Raw genomic sequence first — 16,237 nt, 5'->3', positions numbered from 1 at the left:
TTAATAGGATCGGGTAAGGAATAAGTAAATAATTTTTAAAAAGTGCCTGGCACACACTAATTTCTAAAACAAATAAAAATAAAACAACTTAAGGGAAAACATAATTAACACTTGTTCTAAGATAAGAGCCTTGTAATGTTGCCCCTGGGCCCCACAGATGAACCTTCAAGAAGGAACCTGAGTCCTGGGAGGAGAAAGGAGGGTGAATATAAACTGGGAAGTCTCCTGATTTTAGCAGAAGTTCTTGTGTATTTTGGGTGCTTTTGATTTGACTGTAGTGCTCAGCAAATTTGTCATGACCCAGGTCCTGGAATGTTTTACAAGGATCTATAAAAGCTCTTAGCTAATTTACTTCCATATCGAAACACAATTAGAACAATTGCTCATGTCCCAAATAATGTGGGATAATGGATCCAGGGTTAACAGGGTTATTCTTTACCCTAAGGCCCCTGTGTGCCTGGTGGCAATTGCTCATTGAAGCCAGAGACTTGGACCAGTGACTCAATCCTGTGACATTCTGAACTACTGTCATTCTCAAAACAGAGCCTGTTAGCTAGTCCAGCTCTAAGGGCTGGGTCCATGAAGTTCTCAGGGTGTAAGTTCTTGGCTCAGTTTATGGATCTTCTTTGGTCCCACACTCCTTCTTTTTCTTTTGGTACCAGAGTTTGAACCCAGGGGTACTTAGCCACTGAACTACATCCCTAGCCCTTTTATATATTTTATCTAGAGACAAGATCTTACTGAGTTGCTAGGGCCGTGCTAAATTGCTGAGGCAGGCTTTGAACTTGCAATCCTCCTGCTTCAGTTTCCTGAGCTGCTAGGATTACAAGCAAGGGTGGATTATTTCACTGCACCCGGCAAGTTCTTTGGTTCTTGATGTGCTCTGTAACTCCTGGCTCTGGGTTTCTGTGCAGTGTCTCACACGCTGGGCGCCTGAAGGAGAAACACTCACTGGAGGTAGGAGGGAGTTAAAGAGGACCTGGGAGTCTCATTTAGCTGCTTTCTTTTGTAGAGTCATCTTCTGGATGCTTCTGGGTCTGAGGGTGGTGGTGACCAAGTCACTGCCAGAGCTGTAAGTGCAGTTAGGCGAGGAGGGTATCAAGCAGGGAACAGCCCTGGGCACACGGAAAGAGGTGAAGATCACCCCTGCTGGCTGGGCCTGGGCTTCAGGATGAAAACAGGAAACCTAATCAAGATGTGGAGCCCAGTGTGGGATCTGGAGGGAGGTCAGGAAAGAGTTGTCGGTGGAGTCAGATTGCCATGGGGTGGAGATTCAATGGGAGCTATGTGAAAACTTTAAGGAAACCCAAGAGGATATATTGGTGGCTTGGAGGGACCTGGGTGATCTACTGAACATGCAACATGAAGCAGCATGATTGGAACAGTTTGTATAATCTACTTAATAGAAAAATCTTTTGAATTTAGAATGAAAAATCACCCAGCTACACTTTAGCAGTGGTGGGTGGTCCTATCTGGTAGCCTTATCTATCAGAAACCCAGTCACGGACTTGAAAAGGAAGTTTTTTGGTTTTGTTTTTAAAAAAGCTTTTGGATAGCCACAGTGCTGGGCCTGAACCTTATCTGAAAGCCGTGCCTAAGAGCCCTCCAGTCCCACTGTGCCCTTGTGCTTCAGTAGACAGAGCTCTGTGAGCTGAGCCCTGGGTTAGCTCTTTTCTTAGCAGGCCCACACAGTCTGTGGCTCCTGCTCTCCACACCGGGCCTCTTAGTGGTGGCCTCTGGTTGCATTTGCTGTATTTGACAGAGCTGAAAGGAAGTCCTGCTCCTACTTATCTGATTTTCCAGCTCAGGTTTGCTGCAGTCTCTGGGCCTAAGATTATTTTAGGCAGGAAAATTGGTAGCAAGGTAACAGAGACTCACACAAAAATAAGGTTTTATTTGAAGGGATTCAGGGGATGCAAAGAGGAATAAAAAGTTAAGAGCAGATGAACTTCACAGCAAAGCCACTAGGCTGAGCCATCTCTGGGGCTGCATAGTTTCCGGTCTACCTCTGCTCGGCCTCTGCCCAGGCCTCTTTCTAGGTCAGTATTCTTCCTTCCACAAGTCCCCTGCAATCCCATCACCTGATCCTATGCATGACATTTCTTGTCATGGTGCTACCAGCTTCTTTCTCTTGACAAACAGGATTCACGTCTAGTCTTCTTTTCATACCTGCAGTTTTGGATGAGTATTGGCTCAGTTCCTTATTTATGGACGAATTGACCTAAAATCGACCTCTAATTTCCGCTCTTCATTCCTCAGGAGAGGCCCAGGTATGTACAGAGTGGGTGAGGTGGGTGGATAGACCGACAAGTCTATTTCAGTAATATTGGATGGAGGTCTGCCATTTTCCTAAGAGCTTGGAAATACTAAGGGAGCCCCACATTTCCTCGTGAATCTGTCAATTTTTGTAACCAGAGGTCACAGGGCCTAGGGGTGGCAGGGCAAGAGGGCTACTTAACTAGAAACGGGCATGAGATTTGAATCTGTAAGGTCTTTGCCTGGGCCACAGGACCACAGAAACCTAGTCACCTGCTGCATTATCCATCTCTCACTGAAGATTGGACCTGGGGTGAAAGGAGGGGTACAAGAGGCTGGCTAGAGTGGTGGAATGTGGGGTCCTCCTCCTGGAAAGGAGGAGATGAATCAGTAGCCAGGAGCATGGCCCCTCTTATTTTGGGAACTGTCCTCACTGGCAGGCCCTCTGCTGGCCACTACCTCTCTGTCTATGCATACAGAGCTGTCCTCTCTTGCTGCTCTCTTGTCCCCATAATGACTCTGGCTCCTGGTGCTTTGCTGGCATTAATCACAGGCAGCAGCAAAGTGCCTAAGGCCTCAAGTAACTGTTTCCTTTTCCATCTCACCTGATGCCTTCGCTCTGTTCTGCCCTGGGTTTTTGTGAGGCCTTGATATTTCCACCCCCTCAAATGGCTCAGTTGGCTTCAGTAGGACCTCAGTTCCCATCAGCTATGTCATCTCCCAGGGTGCCTTTTAATTCTTTTTGTCTCTAAGACTCTCTTTCACCTGAATACCCTGTTTGTGTGTCCCCCACTCTTTCTTTGCCCCTTGGTGGGTTCCTCCTTGCTAATTCTTGCTCATGCACCTGCTCCCCAAGCCTTGGTGAAGGGCATCCACTTGAGATCCTAGATCTTACCTTAGACTGGGACTAAGGTAAGCGCGTACACGGAGTGTGAAAAAGGACGCTGGACTCTGGGTCCTCCACACTCATTTCCCCAAGGAGCGTCACACTTGGTGTGTCAGGATGTGGGTGTGGGAGAGAGTGGGGGAGGAGAGAAACATTGGAGGGAGTTGTACATCTCCCCATTGCTGGGGACTTTCTATGGTGCCATGGCCTTGGAGGTAGCATGTCAAGATTGTTCAAAAATCTGAGCAATGCAAACTTTTTGACCCACTAATTTGATTTCTAAGACTGTATCTTAAGGAAATATTGATGAGTTTCCCCTAAAGATAAAGTTTCAAACACTATTTGTAATTAGCACAACAAGAGTTGGAGATGACTTAAGTGTCCAGGTTTTGGTTGGGTAGCATTTAGCTATGTAGGGGGCCACAGATCATAGGGGATCCAGGGGTACATTCATGTCATGTAGCCATTAATATGAAACTAAGAAGACTTTGTAATGACATGCACTAAACCTTGGCTAGCTTTTCCACAATATTTAAAAAAAAATCTAGATAACAAAAAACAAGCAAAAACAAACAAAGAAACAAAAAACCCCCCAACAAATCAGGAAAGGTATGTTATCTGCAACTATCTTTTTTTTTTTTTTAGTATTTTAAAGACTACTTATTTTCATTTTCTTATTTGTTCTAATTAGTTATACATAGCAATAGAATGCATTTTGAAACATCATACAGAAATGGAGTATATATTCTCGTTCTTCTGGTTGCACATGATGTAGAATCACACCAATCGTGTAGTCATATATGCACATAAGGTACCGATGTCTGATTCATTCTACTTTCTTTCCTACCCACCTTCCTCCTCTCTTCCCTTCACTCCCCTCTGCCTAGTTCAAAGTGCCTCTGTTCTTCCCTAGCCCCTCATTCCTTATTGTGAATTAGCATCCACATATCAGAGAAAACATTCAGCCTTTGTTTTTCTGGGGGGATTGGCTTATTTTGCTTAGTGTGATATTCTCCAGCTCCATCCATTTAGCGGCAAATGACATAATTTCATTCTTCTTTAAGGCTGAATAAAACATTTTCTTCATACATTCATCTGTTGAAGGGCACCTAGGCAGATTCCATAGTTAGCTATTGTGAGTTTAGCTGCTATAAATATTGATGTGGCTAATTTAAGAGCCTGCTGATTTTAAGTCCTTTGGGTATAAACCAAGGAGTGGGTTAGCTGGGTCAAATTATGGTTCCATTTTAAGTTTTCTGAAGAATCTCCACACTGCTTTACATAATGGTTGTACCAATTTGTAGTCCCACCAACAATGTATGACTATACCATTTGTTGAATAGGCTATCTTTCTTCCCCCATATCCTCACTAACAATTTATTGTTGCTTGTATTCTTTTTTTTTCTTTTTCTTTTTGGATACTGGGGACTGAACTCAGGAGCACTCGATCACTGAGCCACATCCCCAGCCCTATTTTGTATTTTATTTAGAGACAGGGTCTCACTGAGTTGCTTAGTGCCTCACCATTACTGAGACTGGCTTTGAACTTGTGATCCTCCTGCCTCAGTCACTGGGATTATAGGCATATGGCACGAGGCTGGCTTGTTGCTTGTATTCTTGATAACTGCCATTCTGACTGGAGTGAGATGAAATCCTAGAGTAGTTTTGATTTGTATTTCTCTAATTGCTAGAGATGTTGAACATTTTTTCATATATTTGTTGATTGATTATATTTTTTTTCAGTCAAGTGTCTGTTCAGTTCCTTAGCTCATTTATTGATTGGGTTTTTTTTAATTTTTTTGGTGTTAAGTGTTTGAGTTCTTTATATATCTTGGATATTAATGCTGTATCTGAGTTACATGTGATAAAGATTTTCTCCCATTCTGTAGGCTCTCTCTTCACATTATTGATTGCTTCCTTTACCAGGAAGAAGCTTTTTAATTTGAATCCACTGCATTTATTGATTCTTGATTTTACTTCTTGTGCTTTAGGAGTCTTGTTGAGGAAGTCAAATCCTAAGCCAACATGGGCCTACTTTTTCTTCTAGTAGGTAGAGGGTTTCTGGTCTGGTGCCTATATCTTTGATCCACTTTGAGTTGAGTTTTATGCAGGGTGAGAGATAGGGGTCTAATTCCATTTTGTTACATGTAGATTTCCAGTTTTCCCAGCATCATTTGTTGAGTAGGCTGTCTTTTCTCCAGTGAATATTTTTGGCATCATTGTCTGGTATGAGATAACCATATTTATATGGGTTTGTCTCTGTGTCTTTTATTCTGTACCATTGATCTATATGTCTGTTTTGGTGCCAATACTATGCTGTTTTTGTTACCATGGCTCTGTAGTATACTTTAAGGTCTGTTATTGTGATGTCTCCTGCTTCTCTATTCTTGCTAAGGATTGCTTTGGCTATTCTGCATTTCTTATTTTTCCAAATGAATTTCATGATTGCTTTTTCTAGTTCTGTGAAGAATGTCATTGGTATTTTAATAGGAATTGCATTAAATCTATATAACGCTTTTGGCAGTATAACCATTCGGACAATATTAGTTCTGCCTATCCAGGAGCATGGGAGATCTTCCCATCTTTTAAGATCTTCTTCAGTTTCTTTCTTTAGTGTTCTGTAGGTTTTCATTGTAGAGGTCTTTCACTTCTTTTGTTAGATTGATTCCCAAGAACTTTTTTTTTTTTTTGAGGTTATTGTGAATGGGGTAGTTTTTCTAATTTCTCTTTCAGGGGATTCGTCATTGATGTATAAGAATGTGTTTGATTTATGGGTGTTGATTTTATATTCTGCTACTTTGCTGAATTCATTTATTAGTTTCAGAAGATTTTTGGTGGAATTTTTTGTATCTTCTAAATATAACATTATGTCATTGGCAAATAGTGATAGTTTGAATTCTTTCTTTTCTATTTGTATCTCTTTAATTTCTTTCTTGTGTCTAATTGCACTGGCTAGAGTTTCAACTATGTTGAATAGAAGTGGTGAAAGAGGGCATCCTTGCCTTGTTCCAGTTTTTAGAAGGAATGCTTTGAAGTTTTCTGTTTAGACTGATGTTGGCCTTAGGTTTAGTATATATAGCTTTTACAGCATTAAGGTATATTCTTACTGTCCCTAGTTTTTCTAGTGTTTTGGAACATGAAGGAAGGCTGTATTTTTGTCAAATGCTTTTTCTGCATCTATTGAGATGATCGTATGATTCTTGTCTTTAAGTCTATTGATGTGATGAATTATGTTTATTGATTTCCATGTGTTGAACCAACCTTGCATCCTTGGGAGTTAATCCCATTTGATCGTGGTATACTCTCTTTTAAATATATTTTTGTATGTGATTTGCCAGAATTTTATTGAATTTTTTTTGCATCTATGTTCATCAGGGATATTGGTCTGAATTTTTCTTTCTGGTTTTGGTGTCAGGGTGATACTAGTCTCATAGAATGAGTTTGGAAGGGTTCCCTCCTTTTCTATTTCATTTGATAATTTGAAGAATTTTGGTTTTGTCATTGAAGGTCTTGTAATATTTGGCTGAGAATCCATCTGGTCCTGGGCTTTTCTGGATTGGTAGGCTTTTGAAGGAGTCTTCTATTTCATTGCTTGAGATTGACCTGTTTAAATCGTGTATGTCCTCCTGATTCAGTTTGGGTAGATCATATGTCTCTAGAAATTTGTTGATATCTTTGAGATTTTCTATTTTATTGGAGTATAAATTTTCAAAATAGTTTCTAATTGTCTTCTGTATTCAGTAGTGTCTGTCGAGATATTTCAGTTTTCATCACAAATTTTAGTAATTTAAATTTTCTCTCTCCTTTTCATCATTAGTATGTATGGCTAAGAGTTTATCAATTTTACTTTTTCAAAGAATCAACTTTTTGTTTTGTCATTTTTTTGAGTTTTTATTACTCAAAGGAGCTTCATTTTTTTAAACTTAGCTTTCTGACTCTGTGCTTGTGCCTTCAACACTTTCACAATGATTTTCTGTTCCTCAATAAGGAAAGCACACTTGATCCTGTCATGGACACATTTAGCACACATGGAACATTCATAGGCCATGCTGACATGTAAAAATATGGAACACTTCACAAATTTGTGTGTCATCTTTGTGCAGGAGCCATGCTGAGCTTCTCTGTATTGTTCCAATTTTAGTATATGTGCTGCCAAAGTGAGCACTGTCAATTTTTTAAATTGTTTCTTTTGTTTCAGTTTCATTGATTTCATTTCTGATTTAATTATTTCCTGTCTTCTACTGCTTTCAGTGTTGATTTGTTCCTCTTTTTTCTAGAGCTTTGAGAAGTAATGTTAGGTCATTCATTGGCTTGCTATTCTTTCAATCAGTGAACTCCATGCAATGAACTTTCTTCTTAGCACTGCCTTCATAATGTCCCTGAGATTTTGATATGCTATATTGGTGTTCTCATTTACCTCTAAGTATTTTTAAATTTCATCCTTGATTTCTTATACTATCCATTTGTCACTCAATAGCATATTATTTAGTCTTCAGGTGTTAAAGTAGCTCCTATTTTTTATTTTATCATTGATTTCTAATTTCATTCCATTATGATCTGATAGAATACAGGATATTATCTCTATTTTTTTTGTATTTGCTAAGATTTTCTTTGTGGCATAAGATATGGCCTATTTTAGAGAAGGATCCGTGTGCTGCTGAGAAGAAAGTGTATTCACTTGTTGATGGATTAAATATTCTATATATGTCTGGTAAGTCTAAATTATTGATTATATTACTTAGTTCTATAGTTTCTTTGTTTAGTTTTTGTTTGGAAGATCTTACTACTGGATAGATAGGTGTGTTAAAGTCAACCAGTATTATTGTGTTAGGGTCTATTCGATTGAGAAGGGTTTGTTTGACGTAGATAAATGCTTCATTGTTTGGGGTATAAATACTTAATGATTGTTATGTCTTGCTGACATATAATTCCTTTAAGCAGTATGAAATGTCCTTTTTTGTCTCTTATGATTAACTTTGGCTTGAAGTCTACTTTATCTGCTATGAGGGTGGAAACCTCTGCTTGTTTACGTGATCCATATGAGTGATGTGTTTTTCCCATCCTTTCACCTCCAGTCTGTGGGCATCTTTGCCTATAGGTGAGTCTCGGAGAAAGCATGTTGTTGGGTCTTGTTTTTTAATCCAATCTGCCAGTCAATGTCTTTTGATTGATGAGTCTGGGCCATTAACATTTAAGGTTATTATTGAGAAATGATTTGTATTCCCAATCACTTTGGTTTATTTCTGTTTTTTAAATTTGACTTAGTTTCTCCTTTGATTGAATATTCCTTTAGTGTAGTTCCTCTCTTTGCTGTTTTTCACTGTTTTCCCCCATTTCATCCTCATGGAATATTTTGTTGAGAATGTTCTGTAGTGCAGGCTTTCTAGTTATGAATGCTTTTAACTTTTATTTATCGTGGAAGGTTTTTATTTCATCTTCAAATCTGAAGCTTAATTTTGCTGGATATAAAATTCTTGGTTTGCATCCATTTTCTTTCAGAGCTTGATATATATTATTCTAGGACCTCCTAACTTTGAGGGTCTGGGTTGAGAAATCAGCTGAGATCTGAATAGGTTTCCCCTATATGTAATTTGATTTTTTTCCTCTCTCAGCCTTTACAATTCTATCCTTTTTCTGTATGATAGTTATTTTCATTAGAATATATCTTAGTGTGGGTCTGCTGTAATTTTGTACATTTGGGGTCCTGTAAGACTAAGACTCTTGTATTTGAATTTTCATTTCATTCTTTAGGTTTGGGAAAATTTCTGATATTATGTCATTGAAAATATTGTGCATTTCTTTTGATTTGTATCTCTGCACCTTCATCTAGCCCAATAAATCTTAAATTTGGTCTTTTCATGTTATCCCATAATTATTGGAAGTTCTGTTTATGGTTTCTTACAATGTTCTCTGCATGGTCAACTTTATTTTCAAGATCATATATTTTATCTTCATTGCCTGAGGTTCTGTCTTCCAAGTGGTCTAGTCTGTGGGTGATACTTTCCATTGAATTTTTAATTTGATTTATTGATTCCTTCATTTTGTGTATTTCTGCTTGATTTCTTTTAGGAATCTCTATCTCTTTATTGAAGTGATCTTTTACTTCCTGAAGTTTACCTCTGATTTCACTCCTTACATTGTCCTTTACTTCAGGTTTAACTATGTAAATTCTGTGCTCCTTCTCTCACATTTTTTTCTACTGTGTTGTCAATAGATTCTATTGTTGGAGCATCTAGATTTATTTGGGGTGCTTTGTTCCCTTGTTTTTTTCATGTTGTTTGTGTGTCTTCCCATCTAGAGGTATGGATCTGAGACGGTACAGTTTCTACCCTGTGGACTTAATAGTGTCCCTGAAGGTTTCTAGAACCTCACCTTTAAGGGGGAGAGCAATATTAACAGCACCCAATGCAAACCTATATAGCCTTAATCCAACTAGCTCCTGTAAAGACGTCTATAGTTTTGCTCATAATAAACAGACACAATGTATTCAATTATTGTCTACAACATAAACAGTAAGTCTGCTGAAAGGCTTTACCATTTCAAATGGTGTACAAACAGAGAACATATGTGGTGTAGGATGTGATGTTTATGAGGGAGGAGAAGAGAAGGTAGAATTAAAAATTTATGGTAGGAGTGAAGGAGGAATCAATAGAGGTTGGCTGTTAGCAGGAGAAAAGAGAAATAATTCAGGGAAATAGATAAGCGAGAGGGAAAATATATACAAAGTAAAAAAAAAAGATAACAATATAAGAATACACAACAAAACTGTAATATACTATTCAAACATCCCAGTCCTCAATAAACTGATAATAAATATTTCTTGGTTTCAAAATGGTAAATACGTGAGAGAGGGGGGCGAAATATCTTGATGGAAAATTGAACAATTGTTTCTGTTGGCTTTCAAAAGTTTCAGAGCTTCTCTTTTCTGTGGATAGGTGGGGTTGTCTGGAGTTTGATGACAAGGCCAGTCCAGTGGGTGCTGGACTGGCTGGTTGGATGAGCTTGTACCTTCTTCCAAACTTTCGACCTGTTGTAGCCAGCCCAGTCTGTCTCTACACACTCAAGGATTCTCTGAGCTGGGGAGAACTTGGCTGTCTTCAGCCTCTCCAATGTGTGCTCCTCCAGGGTGAAATGCCCTCAGTCTCCAGCTTTCCACAGGATTGCCAGACCCTGACTGGCCCATGCAGACCCAGCCACAATATGAGGTATATGGGCTTTGGATTCCCCAGTCTCTGTTACATTGCTGTCCCAAGATTTCAATGATGATCCAACTTGCAATCAGAGAGGCCACCAGGGATGTACTCACAGAAAGAAACACATGTGAAAAAGCAGCAAGATGGCAGCCAGTAGCACACCCTGCAGAAAGACCCAGGTGCAGCCAAACCCACAGGCACCCCAACACTGGCCCTCCAGATCCTGGCCAGTGTCCCCAGACAGAGGCAGCTGAGTCCCGAGTTGGCAGCAGTGACAAACCTGCAGGCACCGTGTCCTTGGACCCCCAGGCCATGGCTGGTGTCCCAAGATGGAGGCAGCTACATGCAACCAAACCTGTAGGCATCTTGACAGTGGACCTCCAGGCCCTGGTCAGGTGGCTGCATTCTAAAGACATTTTAATTGAAATCATTTAAATGTTTCTTTAGATTCTTGAAAGCAACTGACATTTAATTTTATGATGATATTTAACAAGTTTTAAAACATACTTGTCTCAGTCCATCTGTCCTACTATAACAAAATGCCATAACCTGGGGAGATATTTACCATCCCCAGCACCAAAACAAAACCCCCAAACCCCCAAATTGATTTCTCAAACTTCTGGAGGCTGTGAGGTTCAAGATCAAAACACCAGCAGATCTGATGTCCAGGTAGAGGGACTGGTCCATTGAAGGCACCTTTTCATGTGTTGTCACATGGTGGAAGAGGTGAGGGGGTGACTGGGGACTCTTTTATGGTGACAGCAGTGCTATTTATTAGGGCTCTACGATTATGACCTGAGGACTTCCCTGTAGTTATCTTGGGTGTTGAGAATGGGTAACTTTTCCCCTTCTTTTCACTTAATTATGTTCTCCAAAATGTATAAATGAAACTAATTTATTTGGCACAAGAAAAAACAAGTACTTTAAAAACAAATGCTATCTATTCAGGTAGCTAATAATAATCTATGGACTGAAAATTTCGACTCAGTTGAAAATGCTTCCGAAATGAATTAGAAATTGCATTCACATTTGCAATAAGATAGACAAAATACTAGAGGTGGATGGAAGTCTGTGAGCAAACTATTTGATGCATCTCTTGATTGAAACCCACAAATCTGCAATGGTTAACCTAAATATAAGACTTGGGCTGGATCTGTAGTTTTCTTCCCACTAATGGTAGCATCAGGATTCAGTGCCTGGAGTCGAGTCTGCTTTGCTTAATTTGCAACTCACAATGAAATCACAGAAGGAATGGCTGTGGGTGAAGAGATGGCTAGTTTGGACCTTGGTAAGGAGACTGGCTCTTTCGGGTGAGGGATGTGGTTCTGTAAGGTGCTCTGAAGTGACCAGAATGCCCAGGGCTGGAAGAACTAGGGTGAGAGGAGCAAGGGTGCTCTCTGTCTTGCAACTATTGACATATATTCTTCTGGTACTCAGCCTGCAACTTTGCTGTTTTTGTCCCCTGCAGGCACGGGTAGAGCCAGTTGTGCAGAGCTCTGCAGCAAGCAGCCCAGAAAGAAGCAATGGGTACCATGGAACCCAGCTGAAATGAACTGCTCCTTTGAGTCTGTCCCAAGCCTTGGTGCCAAGTTTTCATCCCAGTGCTGAGGTAAGAACCTTTGAATCCTTGCTTGGGGAAAGAGATAGCAGAATGCCTCTTTGCAGAAGGGGAGAAGGAAATGTCCTCTTCTAAGGCTCAGAAACAAAGAGCAGTTGCTTGTGGTTCAAACCATGTGCTTCCACCTGAGCTTATCTGGGAGGCAAGGTCATTTGGAGGCAGAATGACATCTTGATAAGGAGTTGTATTTTCTTGGTTGCTGATGAAATTTGAACTCCAAAGAGAATGAATTTATCTTCCAGGTAAGACTGCACCAGATTCAGGTGCATGCTTAGGTGCACCTGTACTTCCCTGCAAGGGAAGTAAGCTCTTAGGAAACACACACACACACACACACACATACACACACACACACACACACACACACACACACACACACACACCAGCCTGAGGGAGACAGAGTGACATAAATTATGCATTTCATTCCAGTAAACCTATAAAAAAATTAACTATTAACCTGGATATGTTCTGAGTATAATAAAGTAAAATGTGAACATTTGGAAAAATATTAATGTGGAAGAAAATAAACATGTGAAATTCTACTGGTGTTACCAGACCTTCAGGTCATTTTCTATTAAGATTACTCTTAAGTTTACACAAGATGCTGCTTCCTTCTGCAGGGAGATAGAAAGATGTGGCAGAATGAACACTGAATGAGGAGCCCGAATGAGGAGCCAGACCTTGCCTCTAGTCTGGAATCTTTCCAGAGCTGATTTTTTTTTTAAGTATCCAGGAATTTTACAAGCTGGTTGTTAACAATTGTTAAAAAAAAGTTGGTGGTTTGAAATTGACCAATGGTGGGAAAATGTATGCCACAAAAGTTAGCAAATTTTACAAACTGGTGCTTTTTTTTTTTTTACTATATTTTCACTTCTTTTTTAAAATTAATTTTTACATTTATATATGACATCAGAATGCATTACAATTCTTATTACTCATATAGAGCACAATTTTTCATATCCATGGTTGTATACAAAGTATATTCACACCAATTCGTGTCTTCATACATGTACTTTGGATAATAATGTCCATCACATTCCACCATCATTTCTAAACCCATGCCCCCTCCCTTCCCCTCCCACCCCTCTGACCTATCTAGAGTTCCTCTACTCCTCCCACATTCCCCCTCCCTATCCCACTATGAATCAGCCTCCTTATATTAGAGAAAACATTCAGCATTTGGTTTTTGAGGATTGGCTGACTTCACTTAGCATTATCTTCTCCAACACCATCCATTTACCTGCAAATGTCATGATTTTATTCTCTTTTATTGCTGAGTAATATTCCATTGTGTATATGTGCCACATTTTTTTAATCCATGCATCTACTGAAGGGCATCTAGGTTGGCTCCACAGTTTAGCTATTGTGAATTATGCTGCTATAAACATTGATGTGGCTGTGTCCCTGTAGTATGCTGTTTTTAAGTCCTTCCAGCAAACGGGACTTCTTGTTTTGGAAATTTGGATTGCAACAGTTCCTCACTGGTTCCAGTGGCTACTCTACCATCATGCAAGTTACTCCATCTGTGTGTCCCCCTCCCCCCCTACTTTTTTTTTCTCATTTGTGCACCGCAGGTGCTCAATAAACATTAGCTGCATGGATCAATGGGAGTGATATTTCTGTCCTTGTTATCTCCTAAAATACCTTGTTATCTCCATAAGAAAATGAAAATGAATGTCTTGCATGCGTGCCATGAGGCTCTCTGCCCATGTGGGGAGGGGCACAGTGGATTGGGAAACCTTAGGTTTATTGATGGAGAGAAGTTGGCTGTGTTTCCTCCTGTGACTCTCACTCCTGGGGGGGGTCTGTGAATTATTGACATCCTTTCATAAAGGCAGATAAAACCTCCATTTATTAACTAACATCTGGGGCACATTTCCTTCCTAAAAAAAGTAAAGAACCCAGTCAGAGAAGTGTGAATAGGAAGCCTCAGGATACAGAATGCGAGAGCCAGGAAGAAAATCAGCTTTTGACTCATAATCTCTACTGGGGGAGGGTGTGATGGGGACTTCCTGCCAAATGTGAAATTTCAACAAAAACCTCTTTCTTCAAGGCCCTGCTGTGGCAGCCGATTAGAGTTTATTAAATTAGCATAATAGAGTCTCAGCCTCTTTCCTCCCTCCTGCATGTGTCCTGAAGGAGGGGACAGGGGAAAGGGTGAGACATCAATTAAGCACCAGTTTGTCTTCCTGAATTGTAGGTTCAGAATATTTAAAAGGTGAAAAAGCACTGTAGCTGCAGCCATGTGGCCCCACACCTTCATTTTCAGAAACCATGTCACAAAAAAGCTGTTGGTGGTCCAGGCCTGAGCTCAGGCTGGGGGAGGGGCACTGCTCTGAGGCTACTGACCACACCACTGAGCCTTTGCTTATACCTGGCAAGGGCTGGGTCTCCAGGTGCCAACCCTACCTCTACCCTTTCCAGGCCTTCTCTCGTATCTGCTGCCACAGCCCCAGTGCACTGCGTGAGGTACTCTCTGGTAGGATTAAGTCCCCTTCCTCACAGGGGCTTGATTTTCCAAGCTAGTGGAACCCGTTAAAAAGATCTTACATTTATGAGGAAAAGAAGGGAAAGGTATCTTTTGAACTCATGGTGATTCCAGGCACTGTGTCCTGTGCTCTGTCTACATTATCTGTTTAAATTTTGCAACAGTACTTATCCCCAGCCTTTATCCCCTCTCCTGCATGTGTCCTGAAGGAGGGGATGGAGCATCCATCCCCATGTCTCAGATGTAGAAATTGAGCCTTGGGGAGGTAGGTAAAGAGACTTGCCCAAGATATCACAGCCCATAAGCAACAGAGATATAAAATTAAGCTTGTTTCTGACCTCCTCAGCTTCTCAAAACTAGTGAGTGCTTTTCACAGCAAGTAGAGGCCCACACAGGATTTCCAAGTTCTAAACCCAGTTCCAAAAGGCAGAGTCTCTCCCCTCAGGGAGCATTGGTCCATCTCTCTACAGCCTCGTGAACGGCTACAGTCCAAAGTGCTTGAAGCTTTGAAAAATGCTGCACTGTTCCTTATAATCCCAAGGGCTCAAGATAACACCAGAGCTGAGAGCATCCACAGAGCCCTACGGCCCAGTCCACTTGTTCTTCTGATGCCCTAGGAGGGGCATGATGCCCATGATCCCCCAGCTCTCCCAGCCAGTTATCAACAGGGGCTTCTCAGACTCAGGACTCTCAGAACACTTTCCAGGAAACACACGGAGATGAGCATGTTTGGCTTTTCCTCCATGGCTGGGGAAGAGAGTACTCCTTTGGCAAGATGGATTTATTTCAGTTCCATAGATATTTACTGAGTGCCTGCTTTGTGTCCAGCTGAATATTTCAGCCTATTTGGGCAAGAAATTCTGGCCCACATTTGGGCAACTGATCTGACAAGGGGCAAGGAGAGGAGGTTCCCTGTATCAAGACTGCACAGGACATGGCTTCTCCTTCCCCTTCCTCCTGCAACCATATACCTCCCACTTGTCTTTCAGTAACTCTAAAGGGGCAAATTCTGTCTTACGTTGTTGTGAATTACCAACACCTTTTCATAAAGGTGGATAAAAGCCCTTCATTTACTGACCAATATCTGGGGCACATTTCTTTCCTGGAAGATTCCAAGAAGTTGGTCAGAGATGTGTGACAAGGAAGCCTCAGTGATACTGGACTTTTAGTGCTCAACCTGTGAACTGGAAAATAGTAGAACATGGGCGAGGGTTTTGGAAGATCCTCATGGAGGGCAGGACTGAGGGGAGGAGCCATCTGGGAAGCTCTTCTCAGTGCAGGTGCATGTTCTGCCCTGGAGCAGGGCCTAATGGGGTTGCTGGGTGCAGGTTCATGGATAATCGAGAATCCTTTTCATCAGAGGCATCTGATCAACTTCAGAAAATGGAGAAGTTCAATTCTGCAGAGGTTGGAGTTAGGGCTGAGAGAGTTCCTTGGAAGGCTGGCTGGTTAGCCTTCCCCTCCTTTCTGTGAGAAGTGGAGATCCAGAAAGCGGAAGGGCTTTGTTTATCACACAAGTGGAACTGGATGGAGTCTGTTCCCTTGAGTGGTCAGGATCCGGCCTCACACCAAACCACTCTGGCTTCTAGGAAAGGCTGCCCTGGGAGCAAGCCCAGTCCACATCCTGCCTTAGTCTGCCTGTTCCAGAAGACTTGGCTGTGGGGGGCATTTGTGGCAATGACAACCTGGGATGGGGAAGGTGTCATCTCAGTGACGCAGAGATGGGCAGCCTCAACCCCTCACCTTCCTTCTTTCACATCCTCCTTAGGCCAGAGAACTATGGCTTGTGACTACAA

At 41.1% G+C, this 16,237-nt stretch overlaps 1 protein-coding gene and 1 non-coding gene across 3 annotated transcripts in view; one reads left to right on the top strand and one right to left on the bottom strand.

Moving 5' to 3' along the window:
* Window positions 1-16,237, top strand: part of St6gal1 (ST6 beta-galactoside alpha-2,6-sialyltransferase 1) — a 138,503-nt gene that overhangs the window by 24,656 nt on the left and 97,610 nt on the right. For both annotated transcript variants that reach the window (XM_026389407.2, XM_026389408.2), the window contains exon 2: window positions 11,804-11,944. The gene's annotated coding sequence lies outside the window, so the exon portion shown is untranslated. The remainder of the gene's footprint in view (window positions 1-11,803; window positions 11,945-16,237) is intronic.
* LOC113183185 (U6 spliceosomal RNA) lies at window positions 7,201-7,307 on the bottom strand. Its single transcript, XR_003300842.2, has one exon. It is a non-coding gene; the product is annotated as a U6 spliceosomal RNA (small nuclear RNA).

This window comes from Urocitellus parryii, chromosome 2, assembly GCF_045843805.1.
Source record: "Urocitellus parryii isolate mUroPar1 chromosome 2, mUroPar1.hap1, whole genome shotgun sequence".
Classification (NCBI taxonomy): domain Eukaryota; kingdom Metazoa; phylum Chordata; class Mammalia; order Rodentia; family Sciuridae; genus Urocitellus; species Urocitellus parryii.
The sequence above is the reverse complement of the archived record's forward strand: the minus strand, read 5'-3'. Positions and strand labels throughout refer to the sequence as shown.